Source organism: Manis javanica, chromosome 14 (genome assembly GCF_040802235.1).
Source record: "Manis javanica isolate MJ-LG chromosome 14, MJ_LKY, whole genome shotgun sequence".
Taxonomy (NCBI): Eukaryota; Metazoa; Chordata; class Mammalia; order Pholidota; family Manidae; genus Manis; species Manis javanica.
In genome coordinates, this window is record NC_133169.1 from 60,682,940 (window position 1) to 60,707,743 (window position 24,804).

At 38.2% G+C, this 24,804-nt stretch overlaps 1 long non-coding RNA gene across 2 annotated transcripts in view; it reads right to left on the reverse strand.

Annotated features, from left to right (window-relative positions):
• Positions 1-24,804, reverse strand: part of LOC118969994 (uncharacterized) — a 74,615-nt gene that overhangs the window by 15,405 nt on the left and 34,406 nt on the right. The window contains exons 3-7 of one of the 2 annotated variants that reach the window (XR_012125064.1): positions 22,186-22,310; positions 18,520-18,610; positions 12,926-13,091; positions 12,626-12,714; positions 8,336-10,257 (exon numbers count right to left, since the gene is read on the reverse strand). This is a non-coding gene — a long non-coding RNA (uncharacterized lncRNA). Of the gene's footprint in view, positions 1-8,335; positions 10,258-12,625; positions 12,715-12,925; positions 13,092-18,519; positions 18,611-22,185; positions 22,311-24,804 lie in introns of those variants that run through there. The other variant, XR_012125065.1, reaches the window with a different exon arrangement.

Consider the following 24,804-nt stretch of genomic DNA (forward strand, 5'->3'; position numbering starts at 1 on the left):
CTGTTTTCTATAGTTGGATTGCATAATACCATGTTCAAGTACACAGGTTGGAGGGGGCCTGCAGGAACGTGAATTGCTTAGAGCAGTTACCATCAACCTTGACTACATATTAGATGCAGGATCCCCCCTGACCAACTGACTAAGAATCTCTGAGAGGAGAGAATGGGAGTCAGTGCTTTCCTAAGTCAATCTCCTTCTCTAGATGAGTTGGACATGCAGCCAGGGTTGAGAACCATGGCTTAAACTCTGGAAAAATTAGTGAAGGTGTCTTTTGTTTAGGGGTTGTTGAGGGACATTTTATCACATTTATGCTCTTTGAGGATCTGAAATGAATATTGAAGTAGGACACATTCCAATCAACCCTGTACGCACTCTGCAATGGAGCCCTTTCTCTTAGCTCTGACATCAAGGCAGCTCCACCACCAGAGATCATCCATTGTTGGCATTTGAAAAAACAAAACAAACCTTCCTTGTATATTCTAACATCTCAAGGTGAAGGTTTTGGCAGAAGTTCCTTTGCTAAAAATGCAATTACTTTTGCTGCCTCCATTACACTGTATGTCAAAGGGATGGTGCAGCAAAAGGTTAACTTAGCAGACTCAGGATGGCCAAGCCCTGCACACCCCAAAACAAGGCCCATCTTCAGGACTGGCCCATGGCTGCCTCCTGGGAGGTCACTGCTGAGCCCTGGAATATCCTGCCTGATAAGAGTGTTCCTGTATGTCTGAGGCCTTGGCCCTACTGTATCAGAAGGACCAGATAGTTTTGATAAAATGTGACATATGGCAAATGCCCATTTTTCTGTGCCTGGGGCCTCAGCCATACTATATTAGTTTGACCTCTTGAGGGCAGGAGACTGAGTAGTTAAAGTCACTCCTAGTAAAACACATGGACACCAAGGCTCAGGCAGGCTTCCCTGGTTGGCAGCACTTCACACCATGTTGTCATACATCATTGCTGGAAGTATTAAGTGTGTCCCTGTACAGCTTCACTGGGAAGGACATCAGGAAGTCCGTGCCTGGTTTCTCCCAAACTTTGCCCGTGCGCTCTTTCCCTTTGCTGATTTTTATCTGTACCCTTTCTCTGTAATATACCAGAACTATAAGTAAAACAGCCTTTCTGAGTCCTGTGAGTCCTTCTTGTGAGTCACAAGCCTGAGGTTGGTCCTGAGACCCCTGCCAGAAGGAAATAAGCATATCTCCTTATTTCACCCAGATGGCTCTCCCAAAGTTTGCTCTTTAATGGTTATTCATTCTTTAGGAAATACTTCACTCAGAGAAACAATGATACCCAGTGGTTAGTTTTTGGTAGCTGAAAAACACCTCCCTTTCAATCATCATAAGTAGAAATTAGCTTAGTGCATACTTATTTTTTTAAATGACCCACTTGCCTATTACTGCTGCTTAACTGCTCATGTTCTTGCACTTCTTACACTTTGTTCCCTAAAGAAATATTTTGGCTGCACCAGGGATTAACAAAGCAATGTAGGAAAACTGGTCTGGGACCCTTAGCTTCTTTTTTGAATCTTATTTATGATTTATTTATGTATATTGGAAAATACATTCTGTAACGACAGAAAGGAATACAGCAAGTCGAGAAACTCTTACCTCACACCTCCTTGCCCTACAAATCTAGTGACTGTTAGCCACCCAGCACCCATTACAGAGGAATGAATTTGCTTTTAGAGGAGTGCAGCGATGCCAACCACCAAGGCTGCTGACCCCTACATCTCAGCCTGCCCAAGAGCAAGGATGATTAGTGAACAAGAAACAGAACTTCTCCACATCTTTCCTCCTCTCATGCCTCCAAAACATACTCTTTTCTTCCCAGTTCATGGGCATTGCTCAGTCATTTTTATGCATAGTGATTTTTTGTGCAGGTCAGATATTTGAAACTCAGATTTACACTGACCTGCATCTCATGCTATACTTAATTCAAAATATATAATTCACATAAATTCCCTCTGAGGGCTTTTCTTGTGATTAAGTCACAGTACTAAAGAAAAATGAAGTCCATGTCCAGCTTCTGATGCATGTATGTATAAAGCTCTAGAAAACCATAGAAATGCCGGCTTCTGGAGTTTCCCTTTCATTCCACTAGAGCATCAGCCCTCAGCACTGCTGAGAGTTCACATCCTCATTCATTAATTATATTTTTCATACTATCTACCTAATGAACACTTGTTACTCCATTTTCCTCCAATGGAAGCAGAGATTAGAGTGGCGTGTTTTGAAGGTGGAGAAAGGCCCTTAAGCCATGGAATAGAGGCAGCCACTGACAGATTAAAAAGGCGAGGAAACCTGTTCTCCCCCCAGAGCCTCCAAAAGGAATCAGCCCTGTCACCACATTGGACCTTAGCCCAGTGAGACTGACTTGAGACTTTAGACTTCCAGAACCTTAAAAGAAAAAATTTATGGTGTTGTAAGCTACTGAGCTTGTGGTAATTTATTATAGCAGCAAAACTAATAATAATAGAAAATGAACACGCCATATTTATGGACCCAAATGTTCTTCTCTATGGAGAGAAAGGTTCCATTCTGTTGCAGTGGGGGCTCTCTTCTGCAAATATGTAGATTAACTCCATTCCAAAGCTATTTTAGACATAGCCTTCCTTTCAGAGGGCTTTTCTTAATTTAGAAATAAAATATCACAGGAAGGAAAAAATAGCATTTGGTAAATTTTTTAAATTATAACTTATCCTAAAGATATTTGCTATGGCTAGAGACAGTCTTTGCAGGGCAATTGGCCTTTAAATAGAGAAAATAATGATCTGAGTTTCAGATTCCTGCATTAGGTTTTATTACATGCAATGTCTGGGTTATATTAAACTCCTGGAAATCAGGGTTTATAATGGAATGGCTGACAGACCCTTAACTTTAATAGCCTTTCCAAGTACTGCAATAGTGAGCATTACTTTTTAATGTCATAAAATGATGGTTAAAACACTACAGAATTTTCTCAAGACAGATAAGCAGGTGTTCAAGAGAGCAGAACTATTTAAACTTCATTGATTTATGGTCTATCTTATATTGAAGGCCAAAAGTTTTATTGAATTCCCACAGTAGCTGTTCTGAACTTAATTTTCCAAAATAGTGGGACTATTTCAGGGTTCCCCATATATATTAATTTGCTCATTTTAACACTTGTGCTTCTGGATTTTTAAAGTCACTGGGCATAATGAAATAGAAGCCATCACTGCCAGTGTAAATTATTCTATGTTTACTTCTTACTGGTTGACTTTTCAAAGTACATTGTGTCTAATAAATACCAATGCAGAGCACTAAATTGTAGTCTAGGAACACAGCCCACAACTAATTGTTTAAGCGGCACAATATTTTTACTCTTTAGAACTGTGAATATGACATAACTTCTTATTTAGGTGTGAATGTCAAAGCATTAATTATATAAGCCCTGCCCTCTGGAGTTGTTCCTCCAACCTACCCTTAACCCAATATCTCTAATCTTTATGTTGCCTGACTGAAAGTAAAGTGGCTATCAGAAGATACCCAGTAAACTATTAAACATTTTTTATGATCTGTTAGCATTTTCTGCTGGTTTATATAAAAATCAATACTCTTATAACTGTACGACCCAACCCTGATGATTTACTGAAAGTGATATTTACTGTGGACTAAAATAGAAATACCATTAGCTCTCAACACCAAACAACATTAGAAAAAGCCAGAAGCAAAATAATTACTATTAGTTAGACATGTGGATGCCAAAACATCTGATATCCCAACTTATCTTTAGTACTGGCTGTAATAGCAATAAATTCCTCTTGTGAGAGGCATGGTTGCAGGGTGAGTCAGGCAGGTATGAATAGACACATGGCTTATAGTACATTAACTTTAACTCCTGTACTTTCCTCTCTAAGTTCCCAGGCTCGGATAACAAAATGAGTCAAACCTAGAAAATAAAAGGGTTACAAGCATACTGAGAATAAAATGGCAACACATGATCAAAAAATTAAAAATTTAGGCAATAAACAGTTGAGGGAACCTTAGAAGACACTCAGTTTAATCAATATTTCTATGTAACTTCCACCCATGTGAACAATTTTATTATAACTGAAGAAAATTACCAAAGACATGTCCCTTTAAAAATAAGTATTGCTACTAAGTTGCTTAAAAATGATGGGACCAATGCCAGCATTTACTCTGATACTCTTTGAACCAAATCATTTACATTATTTAGTCAAAATTGTTCTGCTTCACCAAAACGTCTCATGGTTCATTCAATTCCTAATACCAAGCAATTGGATTAAAAGGGAAGCCTCAGATTTTTAATAAGAGAAGCTGCAGAAACTATGTTTCTCCTTGACCAGATCTGTAAAACATAAATATGGTTAATTTACACACAGTATTATTTTCATTATTTAGAAGACTATTTTGAGTTTGTTTAAAAACATCATTCAACCAGGAGCATAATCAAACTGAAATTTACTCCCATAAAAATAGTCAGTTGTAAAATGGGTATAGAGGGCAAGTACCTCAACATAATAAAGGCTATATGTGACAAACCCACAGCCAACATCATACTTAACAGTGAAAAGCTGAAAGCTTTTCCTCTAAGATCAGGAACAAGACAAGGATGCCCACTCTCCCTGTTTTTATTCAACATAGTACTGGAGGTCCTAGCCACAGCAATCAGACAACACAAAGTAATAAAAGGCATCCAGATTGGTAAGGAAGAAGTCAAACTATCACTGTTTGCAGATGACATGATATTGAAAATATAAAACCCTAAAGAATCCACTCCAAAACTACTAGAACTAATATCTGAATTCAGCAAAGCTGCAGGATACAAAATTAATACACAGAAATCTATTGCATTCCTATACATTAACAATGAACTAGCAGAAGGAGAAATCAGGAAAACAATTCTATTCACAATTGCATCTAAAAGAATAAAACACCTAGGAATAAACCTAACAAAGGAAGTGAAAGACCTATACCCTGAAAACTACAAGACACTCTTGAGAGAATTTAAAGAGGACACTAATAAATGGAAATTCATCCCATGCTCTTGGGTAGGAAGAATTAATGTTGTTAAAATGGCCATCCTGCCTAAAGCAATCTACAGATTCAATGCAATCCCTATCAAAATACTGAGAGCATTCTTCAACAAACTGGAACAAATAGTTCTAAAATTCATATGGAACCACAAAAGACCCCAAATAGCCAAAGCAATCCTGAGAAGGAAGAATAAAGCAGGGGGGATTTCACTTTCCAACTTCAAGCTCTACTAAAAAGCCACAGTAATCAAGACAATTTGGTACTGATACAAGGACAGACCCATAGACCAATAGAACAGAATAGTGTCCAGATATTAACCCAAGCATATATGGTCAATTAATATATGATAAAGGAGCCATGGATATACAATGGGGAAATGACAGCCTCTTCAACAGCTGGTGTTGGCAAAACTGGACAGCTACATGTAAGAGAATGAAACTGGATTACTGTCTAACTCCATACACAAAAGTAAACTCTACATGGATCAAAGACCTGAATGTAAGTCATGAAACCATAAAACTCTTAGAAGAAAACATAGGCAAAACTCTCTTGAATATAAACATAAGCCACTTTTCATGAACATATCTCCTTGGGTAAGGAAAACAAAAGCAAAAATGAACTAGTAGGACTGTATCAAACTAAAAAGCTTCTGTACAGAAAGGAACAACATTAGTAGAACAAAAAGGCAAACTACAGTATAGGAGAATATATTCATGAATGACATATCTGATAAGGGGTTGATATCCAAAATATATAAAGAGCTCACATGCCTCATCAAACAAAAAGCAAGTAATCCAATTAAAAAATGGGCAGAGGATCTGAACCAATACTTCTCCAAAGAAGAAATTCAGATGGCCAACATGCATATGAAAAGATGCTCCACATCACTAATCATCAAGGAAATGCAAATTAAAACCGCAATGAGATATCACCTCACACCAGTTAGCATGGCCAACATTGAAAAGACAAACAACAACAAATGCTGGTGAGGATGCAGAAAAAGGGGAACCCTCCTACACTGCTGGTGGGAATGTAAATTAGTTCAACCATTGTGGAAAGCAGTATGGAGGTTCCTCAGAATGCTTAAAATAGAAATACCATTTGAACCAGGAATTACACTCCTAGGAATTTACCCTAAGAATGCAGCACTACAGTTTGAAAAAGACAGTGCAGATAGTGTTTATCACTGCACTATTTACAATAGCCAAGATATGGAAGCAACCTAAATGTCCATCAGTAGATGAATGGATAAAGAAGATGTGGTACATATACACAATGGAATATTACTCAGCCATAAGAAAAAAACAGATCCTACCATTCGCAACAACATGGATGGAGCCAGAGGGTATTATGCTCAGTGAAATAAGCCAGGTGGAGAAAGACAAGTATCAAATGATTTCACTCATCTGTAGAGCATAAGAACAAAGAAAAAACTGAAGGAACAAAACAGCAGCAGATTCACAGAACCCAAGAATAGACTAACAGTTACCAAAGGGAAAGGGACTGGGGAGGATGGGTGGGAAGCTAGGGATAAGGGGAATAAGGGGCATTGCAATTAGCACACATAATGTAGGGGGGACAAAGGGAAGGCAGTATAGCACAGAGAAGACAATTAGTGACTCTATAGCATCTTACTATGCTGATGGACAGTGAATGTAATGGAGTATGTGGTGGGGATTGATAATGTGGGGAATCTAGTAACCACAATGTTGCTCATGTGATTGTAGATTAATGATACCAAAATAAAAACAAACAAACAAACAAACAAATAAATAAAACACTGGCAGTCTCTCAGAAACAGTCCAGCCATGCAGGACTTTGTTTTCCAAGCATGTGATATTTTTGAACTTTGGCAAACATTTATTCTGTGCTTTCAATAAGTTATTTTAAAATAGTTTTCAGACATCCTGTAAGTGATTAAATTTATAGGCTCTTCAGTGTTTTCCTTGATGTCCACAATTTTTCCATGGTTCCCCTTTCCAAAAAAAAAAAAAGCCCAGTTGTAACTCTGGGCTTGGGGGTGGGGATATTTTCCCAGCCCGCACGGCAAAGTCTCTTTGAAGGAATATCAGCCAAAGAGAGAAATAAAGTGGGAGAAAGCTGTTTATTGCTAACAAGCAGTCATCCACTTCTGCTCGCCCGTGTCTCTCATGACCTGGCTGCAGAAAATGGGACCCCACCCAACCTCTCAGGTCCAGATACGCCCTTGCTAACCCTTGTAATTACCTATTGATATGGAGATGCACTAAGGCCAGGTGAGAGATTTCAGAAATGTTTCAATTTTACCCACACCAGTTATTTGATCAAATACACTTGAGCTTATTTTCCCATCTGCTTTGTCAGGCAAAAGAGATGCTTACAAGGTCATGAGAACACTAAAAGGAAGAAAAGCTGGAATTCTAACCATCTGATTCCACAATTTCTGTTATTGGAAACCTTTGCAAGAGGGCCCACATCATGTTTGCCACATAAAAATATTCACTGTGACATGACTTAAGTTATAACAACCTTTTCCACCTTACCATTCCTGTTTTCTACAACCTATTTCTATATTCCACTTTCCTAAAATAATCCTATAGATTATGGTTGGATACTTAGTGACAACTGAGGATTTTCTAACTCAGTGAACTTCCAACAAGCTTTTCCCCTGAAGTGAAATTTCAGACTTTGACCATATTAAGTCTCTTATTTCTTCAACTTTAATGTGGAGCTACTAGGGAGAAAAGCTAGTTTACCTTTTCATTTGGAAAATATATAGGAGAAAATAATAAGAAGCCACATTTGGAATTTTTCTAATTTGAGGAATTCAGGTAATTATGTAATAATTCTAAAATTAAATCTTGATATGATATGCATCTGCTTTTACGATTGCTAATTATGTCACAGACAATCTGGACTAATAATGTAAATTTTAATAGCGAGCCTATGGCAAGGATGATTTTCTTCTTTGGTATCCTTACCTAATATTTTTAAGACAGATAGATGGATAAATGTATTATAAACTGTAGCTACCATTTGAATCAATTGGTGAGAAAGACTACAGTATTCCTCTAGGAGAGACGAGAGATGACATTTTTTGCTAGGAAACTACCTTAGTCTGTTAGCATCTGAAATATGGGCTCACTATACAGATGGAGGAAGTTTAGAAAAGGAAGATTTAAATAACTCTGGGTCAGAAAGTAATAGAGAATTTGGAGTTGTCCACCAGTGCTTTGAGAAAGGAATTGGGACCCTGAAAGAGGACACTGTTGACGTGTCAAGAAGGAGGGAACCCCACAACGTGGCAGAGAGCCAGCTTAGGTGGAGGGGCATGACTATGCAGGAACGGTAACATGAACAATGTTACAATGGGAAGATGTTTCCTATCCAGGTGATACGGACTCTACCATATCCTAAACCTTAGCAACAGCCTATGTTAAGTTGGGACACTGGCAAAGCAAGCTGAGGCCCAAGGAGCTGAAGTGATGAATCCAGGGGAGAGTGGAGAAGGCAAGGGAGTAAAGCAACTGCAGAAGAAGTGGGAGAGAATCGCCCACCCCATCCCGGGGGACAGGAAGCTGATTGCCGCAGTGTGCCAGCAGGGGAGGGATGGGCTGCATCTGCCATCCAGAGCACAGTTCCATTTAGGCAGCAGGCATGGAAGTTAAGTTTGGGGAGAAAAAGGTCCCAACAAGAACTTAAACTATGCCTTCCTCTGGTGTTAAGAAATGTCTGGGGATGTTTGGAAAACTGGGAATGCAGGCATGAAACAAATAACCGTCTGCAGTAGCAGCGTGCCTTTGGCTTCTTGTAAGCAATAAATATGCTCACATGTCTACTGCCTTAAACACACACACACGTGCACACACACACTGCACTCTATCAGGACTTTGATCACCGTGTTTTCTGCTCCTTCTCATCAGAGTCCTATATTTTAGAAGTGTTGTCTACAAAAGCTACCTCCACTTCTTCACCTCACTTCTCAATCCAGAGCAATCAGCTTTCATTATCATTGGCTCCCTGAAATTGATTTCAGTAAGTTCACAAAATTGTCACCTTTTAAATTCTATAGTCAGCGAAAACCATTTATTTATTGTTTAATTTCACATAAAGACAGAGGCTCTGAAAATTAATTTTGAAAAAAAGTTACTGATCAGTGGTCCCAATTTAACAAGACAATTTCTTACTTACATATTGTGTTTCTTTTTGTAAATGTGGGCACTTTTTCATCCTTATTTTTCTTGCTTTCTTGGTGTATTTGACACTCATGATCTCTCTATCCTATTTTGAAACTCAGTCCAACTTTGTTTTATAATTTTGGCTTCTTGTTTTCAACTTCGTGGGCCCTTCTTCCACTGTGTAGCTCTTAATAATGGTATCAGGGTCAAGGACAACACAGTGCTTTCTGAGTCTACAAGAGGGCTAAGCATGACTAGGTTATAGGAGGTGAGATGGGGCATACTGGAAGGTCAGCTGGAACGGTTACCAAGGGTTAGATCACAAACCTAATAAGAAGCTCAGGTTTCACCCTCATCAGTGGGCAGCCACTGAAATGGGCAATGATGAGTTTGGAATGATAAAATGAGAGTTTTTATTTCATTTCTCCAAGTCACTCTGGAAGAAAGTACTGAGTGTGCAAAGACCAGAAGCAGGAAGCCCAAGGAATAAGATGTTACAATAAATCAAATGGGTAATTATCATGATAGGGAGGTACACACATCCCATGGGAAATGGAGAGAAAAGAAGTGGACAGACTCAAGAGATTTGCTGGAAGAGGAATTGACACAACTGGGTGGCTGATGGAATGAAAAGATATGAGAATCACACAGGTTTCTGGCCAGGGTAACCAAGCAGGCAGTCAGGCCATTCACTGAGATAACAGATATAGAAGGAGGAAGAAGGGGCTGAGAGAGATGGGCTAATGATTAACTAAGCCTGGGTGTGTTAAGTTCAAGGTTCCTCCACCCAAGTGAAAATGTGCAGTGGGCAACTGGATATGTGCATAAGAATCTCAGGAGAGATATTTGTACTGAAATTTAATTTTGGAAATCATGAGAATATATAAAATCAGTGCAAACAGGAGTATGATCATTGAGTCCCTTCTTTCCCATGTTTATCTTCTTCACATCAAACTGTAGGAACATGACCACAGTTGAGTTGGACGAAAGACTCTTTAACCTTTGCTGAGAAGTTAATAAAAGGGCCCAAGCAGAGCTTCAGAAGCCAAATCTAGGCTCGGTTGTTAATGTCTTCTGTGTGTCTATAAACATCAAAAGAGAGAAGGGCCAGGATGAACAGACAAGTGACCTCAGGAGAACCTAACATAACCCACAGTGCAAAGGGGAATGATTTAAAAATACCCACTGGCATCATCAGGGATTTGCAAGAATAGTATATCCATTTCAAATAAAATACAGCAGAGAAACAAATAACAGCAAAGCAGAAGCTGCTATGACAGGAACTATTGGAGAACAAGAAAATATTCTTCAAATTTAAAAATACTAGAATCAAAATAAAAAATTCAAAAGAAGTTCTGGAAGCAGAGGGATATATTCTTTTTCTCTGATAGCTCCTATCACAGCCTCAAGTTAACCAGAGTAAAGGTCATGTACACAGAATGGCAAAAAAAGGAGAGAATATTAATAAATTTCAACATATAACCTTCTTGGGGATTAATATACTCTTTCAAATCTTACATGTTTTCCTGAGCCTTAGTGGCTGATTCTGGAAGCACAGCTGCTGAGGGGGGCAGGAATGGGGGCTCTACAGGTGGAATTTTTCTTGTGCTTCAAGATGTGCATTAACATTTAATTATGACTATTGTACTACTGGGAATCGGGACAATATCAGTGCCCATACAATGCCACTTCTCCCATACCAGAAAGATGGTGGTAGCAGTGGGCTCTTGGGTGATTCTCAAGGATACCGCTTACAGGGAGGCAATGTGATCACATGAGTAAGGCCACGCACAGACCCAAGGAGTCTCTGTGCTTAACACAGGGAGTGACATCCTCAATAACAACTAGGGAATGCGTCTCAGATAACGTTCCCGACATCCATGTTGATCAGGATTGGCACTTGTGTAGTTTGAGTTTGCATTCTACTCTTCCTTCTGGGAAGTTCTGAAAGCCCTCTGCTTCTTATCTCCTCTGCCCTTATATTCCAGCCTTTGTCATTTCTTACCGTAATCAATGGCTGTTTGTTATTTCATGCCTTGTCTTCAGCCCTATACCTGCCACCCTTGATAAATGTTTATTTTAAAATAAATGAATGACTGCTGATTTTGATTCACTAAATCTATTTGAGATTCTCCATGCTCATGACACTCCTAGTTTATTCAATAAAGAAAAATAATTTTCATTATAAAGCATTTCTGTAGTACGTGAAACTTTGTTTCCCTGGTACAAAAGAGATTTCTACTTAATTGATGATATACATATTTTAAATTATGTTAGTATATTTTTGAGCCATATACATGGCATTAAAATTTCACTTAAGTACATAGATATTTCTGTACTCTTTTCTTGATCATTAAGTCTCCAAAATAATTCACTTGACCAATAAATATATAATTTGAATAAAGGGAAAGATATATCCATCTAATTATTTAAATCTTAAGATAAATAGAAGAGCTGGTCCTAAAGAATTACAGTATGCTACCTCATAGGCTGCTATCTTGTTTTGTTATAAAATTGTCCTTAAGTCTTTGCTAAATAGTAATGCTTCCTAGGAATAGAAAGGAAATACTTTATAAGAGAACTTGAAGTAACTCAGCAGATTTTTTAATAAAAATACACTTTGTAGGTGGCTTAGAAATTGTTTATCAACTATATCCTACCATCACTGCTGGTACACACACCACACATCATACATACAGTCTCTTTCCCTCTCTTTCTCTAACTTTTTGAGGTTCATAATTTGAAATTTGAAATATCTCTATGACCTTAAAGAATTCTTGCATTGCTAATGAGAATGGTGGGTTTGAGATCTTTAGTAATATTCATAGGATGAAACATACAGAGGTGCTCTCAAAGCTTAATCAGGCTCCAAAATTTTTAGTCACTAGGCTTGCTGGAAAATTATCACAGTCCTGATTCCAGGACAGAAATATAACCTTATTCAATCATTATTCACAGAAAAAGGGGTCAGATGCCTTAACATGCAGTGGTGGAAAGTTTTTCCAAACTCTATTTAGTCTCAAAACAACACTGGGCCAGTGATTTTTTTTAACAAGCTAGAATGATATTTCTTATTTTTACAGGGCATTCTAATCATATTTGATGCCATTTTAAGGATTAATGATTGTATGTGATATTTAATAGCTAACCCAAACAGTCAGGATAGTTGGCAATAACTTTAGAGTAATTTAGATGCCTTGAAATCGCTGACATATGAAAACATCAGTTCATCCAACTCTGGCATCAGTAAGACTATTTTTGTATCAGTGAAATCTCTTGGTTCCTTGCAACCTCCGCCCTCTCAAGTTCTGCATAAAGTATTCTTTAATATGTGTAAATTATTACCAAGGGATATTATGAAAAAATAATTAGAAGAGTAATGTCAGGCTCTGATGTTCTGCCATGTAAATGAACCCAGCCATTATTGAATTAAGGATCGTGTCTCTTCACCTTCCTTGAAGAGCCTGATGGGAAGCTGTCTCTTCTTCAGAGAGGAAAATCCAGTTCAGAACAATAACCTTTGCTGGTCAAAATGTAGCCTTAAAAAAAAGAAAGAAAGAAAGAAAGAATCTGAGACTTAAAAATATAAGAACAAAATTAAGCTGAAGCCTAAAATGGAATCCCCTAAAAGTAGGAATACTCATTCTTATTAAAATCCACTATGTTCAAAATTTGAGCTGAATCAGGTACATTGCTGTAATTTCCTAAGCATTTGTCTTGAAAACTAATTAGAAAATCTGGAGATAGTACTTGGTATTCCCAACATGTCCCGGAAGCCTTTGTGTTAGTTCTTTCAATTTCAGCATCCCATTTGGAAGCAGTCCAGAACCTAGCAGTCAGACAAGCTCGATTCACCAAGATTGACTTTCTCAACGTGTATCACTCAGTGAGCATGTGAGAACAATAACCTGGTGTCCTGGAGGAAAGACAAAAAGTAAGAAAAGGCATTCTGTTACAATGACTGTAAAACAGCTCTCCATCAAGAGTACTCGCAGCTCTTTATAAAACAAACACACTGCCTTTGCTTTTGTACACAGATACATCTTTAAACATGCAAGAGGAACCACACAGAGAAACTGGAAATCAATCATGTCAACATTATGCTTTGCTTATCTGTAAACCATAGGTTGGAATTTCAGCTAACCTAAACTTTACCAAATGTTAATATAACAGCTGGCAACATGGATTAAAAAAAGGGGGGGGATGTCCTCCAAAAGTAATGAAAATGAAAATATAGTCCATGACATTAAGTTTTGACAGACGTTTTTGGTTTCCATAACATATGAGCTCAGAAATGAAGTTCCAGCCATGTACCTTTCAGAAAAGACTTCCTCTATAAATAAAGTGGTTATAGCAAATGACTAGCAGCATCATATTCTAAGCATCTTGGCCAATAATAAATTGAGCATTAATGGAAACTGACTATTCCTTACATGTCCCCATGAGCTAACAGACTAAACATCCAAGGCATCTGGAATTACTTGCTCTGTTATGGGCTGTCATACCGTTTATCATCCCAGGACCTATTTGATGTGGCTGGTGCTCTTAAAAGCCCCAGTAATTCTGTTGCTGAACTAAAATTCCATTTGGAGTAGCAGCACCATTTGTTGTTCATCAAGACAGGTGGAAAGAGAAGGGGTTTGAAGAGAACTACTTATCAAGCTCCAGTAATATGCACAGAAGAGAGAAGAACGAGACCAATGCGTTATTTTTAAATTGTGTCTGGCCAGCATGTCAGTACTGAATGAAGAATTCAGCAGCAGAGAAAAGAGTTGTGTCTGCATTCAGAGATGAAGAGGCAGTTATCCACTCTATTTCTTGTCAACTGGTTAGATCAGGCTCTCATTTTTAGGACAAAAAATAATAAAAATCGTGAGCATCTTGTGAGACCTCTAAAGAAAATGCCATGTCCTTCCTCCCAACAAACTTAAAAAAACAACAACAAAAAACCCACAACTAATAGCCTCCTTACCCTTCACATAGAAAGGCAATCTGATGTAAAAATGTTTTCTCCTAAGTGATGGAATGTGCAGTCATGCACCAGCGACTTGGAGCTGAATATCAACTTGCCTGTTCTGGAAGAAACCGCTCTGGGCTTGGACAGAACACATGGTTAGAAAGAGAGAGGCACTTCAGTACATGAGGGGAGGCTGTGCACTGGATTTCAGAAGATGGAGGTTTATCTTCCAATGTAGGGCTTTGATGTTATTCATATGCTAACAATATCTCCATTTCCTCACAGCACTCAATACACAGAGAATAAAAGACATCATTTGCTGACATGGGGCTCAACACATACCGTCCAGCATACTGATCAACAGTCTGCATTCAGCTTTCACAGCTAAGCCACCACATAACCTTTAAATTGTTCTTTTAACACTTTAAAAATTCTGGTCAAAATAATTTACCATTTTAGAGAATAAAATGATGAAACAAAGAACTCTGTATTTTCCCTCTGCTCCAAAAAAAATGTAGCTTCAGTGCCCCGAGGGCTCCTTTCTAAGTGCTGGCATATGATGAGACTGTTAACATAGCTGGCCACCAGATGAAGTGAATTATCTGAACTGCCAAAGTCCCCACTTTCTTTCCAATTTAAACATCAATTTAACACAGAAACTGAAGGGTATTATGAAAGCTTTAATAGGAACCATTTCAGACATGAGAAAAAAAATATTGGAAGGTTTTTTTTTTTTCAAACAGCCAAACAAATATGCAATTTTTTCAACCTGAAGAGGAGTCCAGAAAAATGAATGGAACAGCAGGGCACACACGGTACATGCTTTCACCAACAGCAATGGTGAAGAACCTCTTTGTCTTAAATAAAAATGCTTTTAAGAACAGAAAATAACCTGGATAAACTTGTTCGGTCATTAGCTAACTACAGTGATGGACAACCAAGAAAACTTCTCACTGAAAACATTTCAAAATGCACATCATCAGTGTGGATGATCTGGAATGTTTTTAATAGCCTCCTTTTGATTATTAGGGTCCTTTGCATGATACAACTTGCTTTTCTCATGGAAATTTTCTCCATTTGGATCCCTAGCTGTGAACAGAATGTGTAAGCGTATGTCCTGCATATCTCTTTGAAAACGAAACCACTTCATTGCTAATTCATAACAGTAAAAATTAATGCTTTCTCACACAAAACAGAGCACTTCCTAGTACACTCCACTAAACTGAGGCACAGAAGTTTAAATCAAAATGACATGAATAATTATCAAATGACCTTTAATGATTTTTAAGCCTTCACAATGACAATGACATATGTAAAGACCTATATTCACAATCACAAAAATTTGTACTTAGCAAAATATGAGAATGGAGGAGTTGAAATAAGATTTGAAGAGTCATATTTAACATATTCAAGATTTAATAATATGTAGGTTAAATACATATGATTTTCCTAGCCCAAAACATTCCTGAAAATTAATAATAGTTATAAGTAAACAAATAAAGTTGGCCCTTTTGTTATACAGAACTGCTTTGATCACCATTTCCATCTTTAAAGTATAATTTGGGAACATGCAAGATTATGAAGTACATGCATATTGATTTTACAAAACATTAATTACACTTTACATGAAAGCAAAGGGATATTGTATATATGGATCACATGACTGTTCCCATATGGAATGCACAGGGAATATTATTGACAAATTCAGAACAACCATATGCAATGCTCAATGGCACTTCCAAATATAAAATATAAATACAGCATGTAATACATTTACAGGATGTTGCATACCAAATGATCAAGAAATTTACTGAAGATTAGCATTTAAGAAACAAGTAACACTACAAATACCATATGCACCTGTTAATGACTTATTTTTTACATTGGTGATGTTTATCAGATTGATCTTATGTTCAAAACAAGTTTTCAGAGAATTTCCTGGCCCAGTACTCTGTGGTAAATTAAAGGAAAATCACAGAGCCATCCTGCCAAAAAGAACCTTAGAGATTGGGTAGTTTTATTTTTAAATGGAAAACTCGAAACCTTGAAATATTAAATCGCTCACCCATGATTACAAAGTCCATTAATGGCAGAGTTCCAGGTCTTCTGGTTCTCAGACCAGGGCCCAAATTAAATCTACCCTACTTAGTTCATATTTACTTCAAACACATACATATTTTTAAATCTTCATAAGCTCATCTGTCATCCAGCACGTTGTCTGCGGACACACCCAAATCTGGGCTCTGACTATGTGGTAACATTGGCCCATCCCCAGTGTGATTTCATTGGTGATGACTCACACTTCCCTTGGCTTCACTGGGGACCACAGGAATTTGACCTCAATAGAAAAGCAGACATTGCTCCATGAAAGTCATATAGAGCCTAAAGTGTTTAATCCTGAAATGGGCTCTACAGAGAATGCTGTAAAGAGGATGTTTTGTTCTTCCTCCAGAGAGAGTTAAGAAACACAGTGAACCTGTGCCAAAGCTTCTTTCCCTCAGCCATCAACAATAACTGGAGAGCAAAGAGAAGAAGCCCAAAAATTAGAGCAGAATATGTACATCTCAACTGCACACTTCACCACTGCATAACTTTCCACCCCTCCTCTTTCTGTAGCCCATCTCCTCCTAGCATAACAGGGAAGGGCTTCCCAGCACCCTTGAAAAGTGTTAAACCAAATCACTGAAGTGAACTGCCAGACATAGAACCAGATACAAAAAACCAACTTTAAGTAAATCCAGCCAATCACTCAACATGCACTTTTTTTTCCCAACAGAACCTTGGGAACTTTCTTAACACCAAAATGTCAAACATCCAGACAGATTCTTAGTAAATTAAGACAGTGCAATAACTGTTTCCTCCTGAAAATTATCATTTTTCATTTCAAGGCAGACACAGCTCCAGTTTAGACTATTCCCTCAAAACCAGGATTACAGCAGGAATTCAGTGTGTTTCAACTGACTACACTTGAACAATCATGGCAGAAAGCCTCCAATTTGGATTTGGGGAGGGAGAAAGTGAATTTTTAAAATATTATCCAAACAGACCATTTTTATGTCAATCACAGAACTACTTTATCTTCTGCAGATTGCAAAAATTGGGCATTTCTTAGAAGGCTTAAGAGGACTTGCTATTAAGTTTTAAAATCATCCCCCAAACATCAAATTTAACAATTCATTATCCAACATTGTTCATAAAGTTCTGAGCATTATCATTGATGAGACATATAAAAGGACTCTGCTCCCAGATTAATCACCCTAATTCCTTCCCTTGCTCAGTAAACCCCCACTCTTTCATTAATCCAATTATAATGGAAATTACCCTCTGTTATGCTTTCAGTAAGATATTTTTAATAGATTAAATATTGTACATAGAAATATCTATATGAACCAAGCTATGTACATACTACCCATGTTGTCTTTTTTGTCAGTTTCCAAAAAAATCTATAAACCTAAGAGCATTATATGACTAAAGTATGTACCCACCTTATCCACTAATACAATATAATAGCTACACAGACCAAATTTAATATTACTCATCAGTAATGAGACACTAATCAGATTATCATCTAAGCACTGCCATCTAGGCCAGAGTTTTCACTGACCAGTGATAACTGTTATGTCTGTTTTTAACATGGCATGTGGTTAGTCACACTCTGGATTCTTCAAAAATCAAAATCCACAAGGCAGCAGTGAGATTATAAGTCAAGATTTAGCCACTTCGAATACAGGAGGCTGAGTAGCGATAGATGATATCAATTATGTTGGTGTTACTACTTGGATTCAGGCACTGGAGACACACTTTTTATTTCTATAGACTATCATGGGACCTAGAGAAAAGAATATTTTAAATTTACCAAATTTCTTGGTGAGAGAGAAGAATACTAGTTAACCTGAGTGGTCTGTATGTAATTGTCTAGTTCCTTGCTACCCGAAATGTGTCCAGGGATCAGCATAGTGGCCATCATCTGGAAACATGTTGGAGGTGCAGACTTTTGGATGCCACTGGACCTCTTGAAGCAGAATCCATTTTTTAACAAGATCCCCATGTGATTTGTATGGACATTAAATTTTGAGAAGCACTGATGTAGTTACGTTTATGATGTTAGAACCAAAGAGAAGAATCAAACCCAATGTATTACCTGTATTTTTTTCCTGTAGCCCATGGAAAATGTTAACTTGCATTTGATATATATTGTATAAGGCCTCAGGGCTAAACAAGTAAAAGGCAATGGATCTCCTTGACACCAGTTGGGAAACATGTTTTCTCAAATCCCCAAATCTTCAAATATTTGGAACAGAAAATACAAGGCTGAGTGAGAGTCAACAGATCCAAACACAAGGTCTTTCTTGCCAGGATCTGTGTGTTCTTGGGTAAGTCAGCTTACCTCTTCTGTGTTCATTCTGTGCCCAACGTTGTGCAAGGTTCTTGGGATTTAACACTGGACAAAACAGACAGGGTCTCTTTGCTTCAGTTCCCTATGCATAAGTGAAAGAGCATTTTAGGCAAAATTAGCACAGATACATAAAATTTCATGGTAATTTTACAGAACAATAAGCAGTTTGCTCTATGCAGTATAGGGTATATAGTGGGTATGCTGGAAAGATACCCAGGCATCGGGGGAGTTGTATGCTTTGCCTAAAAGTTTGGTCTCAGGCAAGGGGGAGTCATCACAAGTGTTAGGGAATGGGAAGGACATAAGAACTGAATTCTAGAACTATTTGTCTGGCATTGATTGGAAGGATGTATTTAAGAAAGAAGAGGCTGAATACCGGGTATCCAGTTAGGAATTCTCTGGTAAAGAGATGCTAAAAACCTGAAGTGGTAGAAATGGCACAGATACAACTGGTAGGACTCCAAAACTCAAGGAAGTGGGGGATGGGGTGGTACTGAGGAGAAGCAAAGAGAGTTGTATATATAGCTCCAAAGTTTCTAGGAGAGATTTCTAGTAGCAACCGAATAAAATGATGAGGCTGTTAAGTGAGCGAGAGGACATGGTAGGAAGAGTGGGTCTTAAAGCAAGGAAAGGAAAGAAATAATGAATTTTATTTTGAGGATGCTGGGTTCAAGAAGCCCAAGGATACTTAAGTGGTGACACCAATAGACAGGAAGGAATGAGGATCTCTTCCTCAGACAAGATGACAGGTTAAGGACAAGCTAGTAAAGCCTGAGTATCAGAATGGAATGTGCTGACATTTTGAAGGCTATCAATATAGAAGGAAAGACTTCTGATAGTATATGTGCACAGGCACTTCAGAAAGCACATTAAGAAGTGAAATTGTGGGGATTATTTTGGACCTTTAAGACAAGTTACTTCTCAACAAAGTGCAACAGAACAAAAGCACATGCCATAAAGAGAGCTACAGAAAGGTTTTCTTGTACCTATATTCTGTTTGATAATGCCCTGTTTTATAATTTCTAGACTTAAGGGATAATAATCACAATATGTCTCACCTTTACATTTGTGTGGGGTCACAAAGTGTTAAGACGTTTTCCTCTCTTTATAGATGATAGAATCCATTCAAAATGCCCCAAACCCCCACTTCCCAAGAAAGTGCCCTGTCTATTAGCACCCCAAATATTTGATCTTAATATCAATATTAAACATATATGGATCTCACTGAATATCAATTACTAAAGGAAAAATGGGAGAGAGAACTGCAAAATGAGATAAGAATCTGTTCCAAGCTCTGGTGCAGAAATGGATTTCTCCCTGTGTAGCGAAGACAGGAGAGTAGAATATTAGAATCCTTTGCCTGTTTGATTGAGAGATTCAGAGGTAAACCCAGTTTAGATCATCTGAAATTCTTTATAGCTGCTAACCGCTTCCCTATTCACAATCTTATGGTCAATCATTACAAGTATTGCAGAGGATCAGAGGATCAAATGACTAAGCATTAAATGCAGAATTTTATTTAAATTTAGCACTATAATCAGTAATTGAGTGTGTCTGCCTTTGTAAATCAACTACCTAAGTAAGCTTTCCTCCGGTTGAAGCAGCACTGGACTCTGTCCTCAGAGAATGTGAGGCAACTCACCCAGGACATCAAATTCTGACTTCAAAGACTTGGTGGAAATAACTGGTTTAAGTGGACTTAGAGAAATAGGCCCCAGCTTTCTCTCTCATATCAGCATTCTGGCCCTGCTTAAACTCCTAGGTAAGAAATGGGTATTTTGTCACAAGCATTGGATTTATTTCTGGTGGGTGATATAAAAAAAATAATACTGCAGCCTCTCTCTCTCTCCCTCACATACACAGACAATGAAAAAGAGGGAGAGAGGAGAGGAATTGGAACCAGAGAAATTGAGGGTTCACTGTGAGCCAGAATTAGCAGCTTCTGCCTTTTATTCCTGAGAAGGAACAGTGACAGTGAGGTGGAAGGCATAGAGAAGAACAGCAAATTGAAAATCTAACAGTACCATGAAGACAACTGGGGGACAGACAGCCAAGCAGTAATACCAGCACACTGAACCTGCAATTAATTCAGAAGCAAGAGTCGTTACAGATTAGCATGGAAGGAGAAAGTAGCTTTAAGCTTGTTTATATAGAAACTGACGAAATGTGAAACAAAGTGCCGAGGTCAGCAGTGAACCTGGTGGAAATCAGTTCAACAGAGAGGATTTTTCAGAGGCTGACCTCAAGCTAAACAGAGGCAGCAAAGACTTCCTCCTCACTCCTGCCTTTGTCTTCCAGCAAACTTGGGGGACTGATCTGGCTCCAAAGAGTGCAAGAGAGAGGGGAGAGCCAGAATCAGCATTGGAAGGAGAGTGGGTTTGCAGAGCTGGACTTGGGGGTCCTGTTCTGTTCTCTTCCTAACTAATGCTGGGACCTTGGTACCCAGCTTATCATCCAGCCTCATTTTCCTCATTTGTAAAATGGAAATACTTAGGGTATACTCACGGGAGGTTTGTTATGATATTTTCACAAGATAAGGTAAATAATATTTAGCCCATTTATAGTAGCAGCATTTAAATGACTTAATAAACAATAGATACTATTGTGTTATTATTATTAAAGCCAAGGAAGTCAGGATCAGAACAATAAGAGCTTTCACTTATAGAACTTCCTCTAGGAGGGGCAGAGACTTTATACAGACCAACTCATTTGGTCCTTACAGCCTCTCCACGGTGAGGACTCTGGGGCGCAGAGAGGTTAAGTGACATTTTCAACAATTTGAACCTCAAACAATTAGGCGCCAAAGTCTGGGCTGTACAACTGCGCTATATCATCATAAGGGGCCTTGGAGCAAATCTGTTCACCTTATGCATTTTATAGATGACAACACTGAGGCTCACAATGGTGATGTCATTTATTTTACATCACACAGCCAATCAGAACAATCTGCCCATTGTAGAGCCTATTTCTATTGGAAATACTCCTCAATCCCACACAAATACTCCAGGGCCTGCCCTGGAGGTTGAAATGCTTGTCACAATTTATCCAGTCACTTTCCTCTGCAGAAAATGCTATGACTCATGTTATTTATTCATAGCAGATTCTTTGTGGGAAATGCACCTTTGCAACAGAACTTCGATAAATTTGTAACTGCTGGTATTTGCTTTTGGGGTGAATATAAAAGAACACAAAGAGAGGAAGGGAATCAACTTTTTTATTAAGAAATCACTGTGCTTGGCACTCGACGCACTGTGAAAACCTACAAGCAGCATCTTATCTACAACAGATATGGGATGGGTTCTATGGCCAGAAGGGTCTTATAAGAGTTAGTAAGAATAAGATTATTTCAGAGGCTATAAATAAAACATAAGCAATTTTATGGTTAAGTAACATTTAATTGGCTGGGTCAGGGGAGTAGCTAAGGGGGTAGCTAATATTCATTACTTGGTAGGTGACGGATAGCAAGCTTCCTTGGTACACTGGCAAATAAAGGCCCCATAACAGCAGCAATGACCTAAGATGAAAATAAGGGTTCCCCAAGACAAAGGCACCCAAATCCAACTTCAGAACCTGAAGTGATACTTCCTAAAATAAAGACTCCATGTTCTCTGAACCAACCTCACATAATTGTCTTCACACTCAGCGACCCAATCTCACCATTCATCCAAGTCTTCACGATGTCAGGACTGGGCAGTCTGTTCCCTGGTGTTGCTCTGTCCTGTCTATTCACCTTGTGGACATGTTCCCTCACTTGAGCCATCCTCCGAAGCTTCTGGATTCCACTGTATGGGTAACAGCAGGGGTGTAGCTGAAGCAAGACTACAGGATGATTCACCAACGCCCTATGTCTCTCCACCAATGCAGAAACAACCAGGAGGGACCTGGGCAAGGAAGCCCTGCAAGGGCAAGCAGCACAGGACCGCCTAATGGTGCCTTGTCTTCCACACTCATGGACCCTGTGTCTCCTACCAAGACTGTTTGTGGGTTTTCCAAGTGCTGACTCTGCTGAAGCTGGAGACCCCAGCGGGACAAGTGCTGTGGAGAGTGATTGATTGAAATTCAGAGCACTTCGCAGAATGATTTGTTTGACATTCCCAGTAGGAAACTCTTGTTTGTTGAACTTATTATTCATTCATGTATTCATGAAAAAAGTACAATAAATGCATAATCTCTGCATAGTGCCTCAATGATCACATTGAAATGAACCCAGAGCTTTTGCAGTGCTAAGCAAGGTCTTTAGTTTGCAACAGAACAGTTTTATATTGCAATATCATTAACTGTGTCTAGAGTTTGCATTATGCTTATAAATCAGCAAGGGAAATTTAACCTGCATTGTAATTTAAGGTTATACAGAGAATCAGACATTAAAAATGCATATGCATAATAATAACTCCTTGTGTGACTATATACGTATATTTTTTTTGGTTTTCCTCCTACTGAGTGATATGACAATTACCATGTTGAGATGTAAGTGAGTCTGTTCAGCTAGTGTTTGTGTTTTGACTTTTTGACAACCAGAATACAAGTCAGGGGAAATGCAGAAATTATTTCCAACATCCATGGGTAACTTGGGAAAATAGCTCTTTGCATAAGCCATCAGGGTAGGGGAAAACATGCTACATTATTTGGAAAACAGCTGCTGTTAAATGCTGTGTTTTAAAACAACAGCTATTAGTAGATCTAAAACAGAAAGGTCACAATATTATTATGGTACAATTTCGGTCTGGTCCTTAGTGCTTCTGTTTACAGCTGCTTCAGTGATAGTCTCTGGCCTTCCTTGCAGGAGCAAGTGCAGCCAATACAAGAAAGGACCAGCATAGCATGACAACCACCTTTTAAAACTGAGCGTTCCCATTAATCATCAAAAGCCAAAAAGGAATTCAAGAACGACATCATGTATTCTCTTGCCTCTTGTTTCCACTATAAAAATCTCTTTTATTCCCAAATATCTCCAGTGAAGGCTTCTGTAATCCTCTGTATTCTTAAAAAAGATTAATATACCTGACCTTGCTCCTGCTCACATGGTAAAAGTCAGCTGCATACATGAGGACTCACTCTAACTTCAGGGTTAAAAGAAGCAAAGGAAAAAAGAAACTATCCCCCAAAAGTGCTTTCTGAAGCTTAGACTTCAGAGCCTTGAGGTCCTTGGTGACCCTGGTCATGGCCTAGTGTTTTTTTCATGTATCTAGAATATCTGTAGAACTTCTGCACTTTCATATCTCATGTAGACTATGCATCTTGAGCCTTCTCATATGAGCCCCTCACACCCCCCATTAGGCACCTCTACCCAGTTTTTTCATCAATATTAATTACACTGTTTTTCAGTTCTCAAAATCTTACCACTTTGCAGTGTGCTCCTTTTATAAATTTCCCTTTCCCCACCACTAAAACCACACACATATATTCAGAGTCAGTATATACAGATGCTCCTCAGTAATGTATTTTGAGTTTGTTTTTCTATTTTCAAAACAATTTATCTACATCAGCCTGTGTTCTCATCTGACCTCCTGCAACACCACATCAAGAAGACATCTTTGTCGTCAATATCTGTACAGGCCAATATACCCTGAAAGCTGCTTAAATAATTTTCTCCAAAGTCCGGTTCCACTACTTGTCTCTGAAGCTTATAAACATTGCATCATTTCTCGTAACCTACTATTTCAACCCAGAATCTCTTGCCTACCCTTTCTCAAAATGCTTTACCCCCACTCCTTTCTCCAATCTCACTATCCCACATAACCTCCCATTCTTGCGTGTATTTCATGTGTTGCCCTTCTCTCCACATTATGTTTCTTCTTTTTTTTAGCCTTCTCATTTTCCTAAACTTCACTGAAAACACTTCTTGTGAAAATATCAAATGTATTATTTGAAGAGACAAACAGGCAAACGTTTGGCAAATGCAAGAAAGAAAAAAGAGTTAAATGTTTTAAATGTTAGAAATGAGAAAGAATCATATGCAAGAAGTAGTGAAAATTTCCTAAATAAAAAGGAAATTAGGGACATAAGTATATATAATGAAATTTTAAAACACAGATTAAATAAAAACAAATTTAGCAAAATAAAAATTTAAAAGGAAGAGATAGAAAACCTAAATATATAAGTAATAATGTGAGATATTTGAAAGGCAGTCTAAAATATCAAACCCCTCCCTCTACATCCTAAAAAAAAGGCATCTGATGTGGATATTTTCATGGGAAACTCATGACACAATGTATAAGTTCTATGCTTATATATTCCAGAGCATGTATAAAAATTTTAAATGTCATAAATAAATTT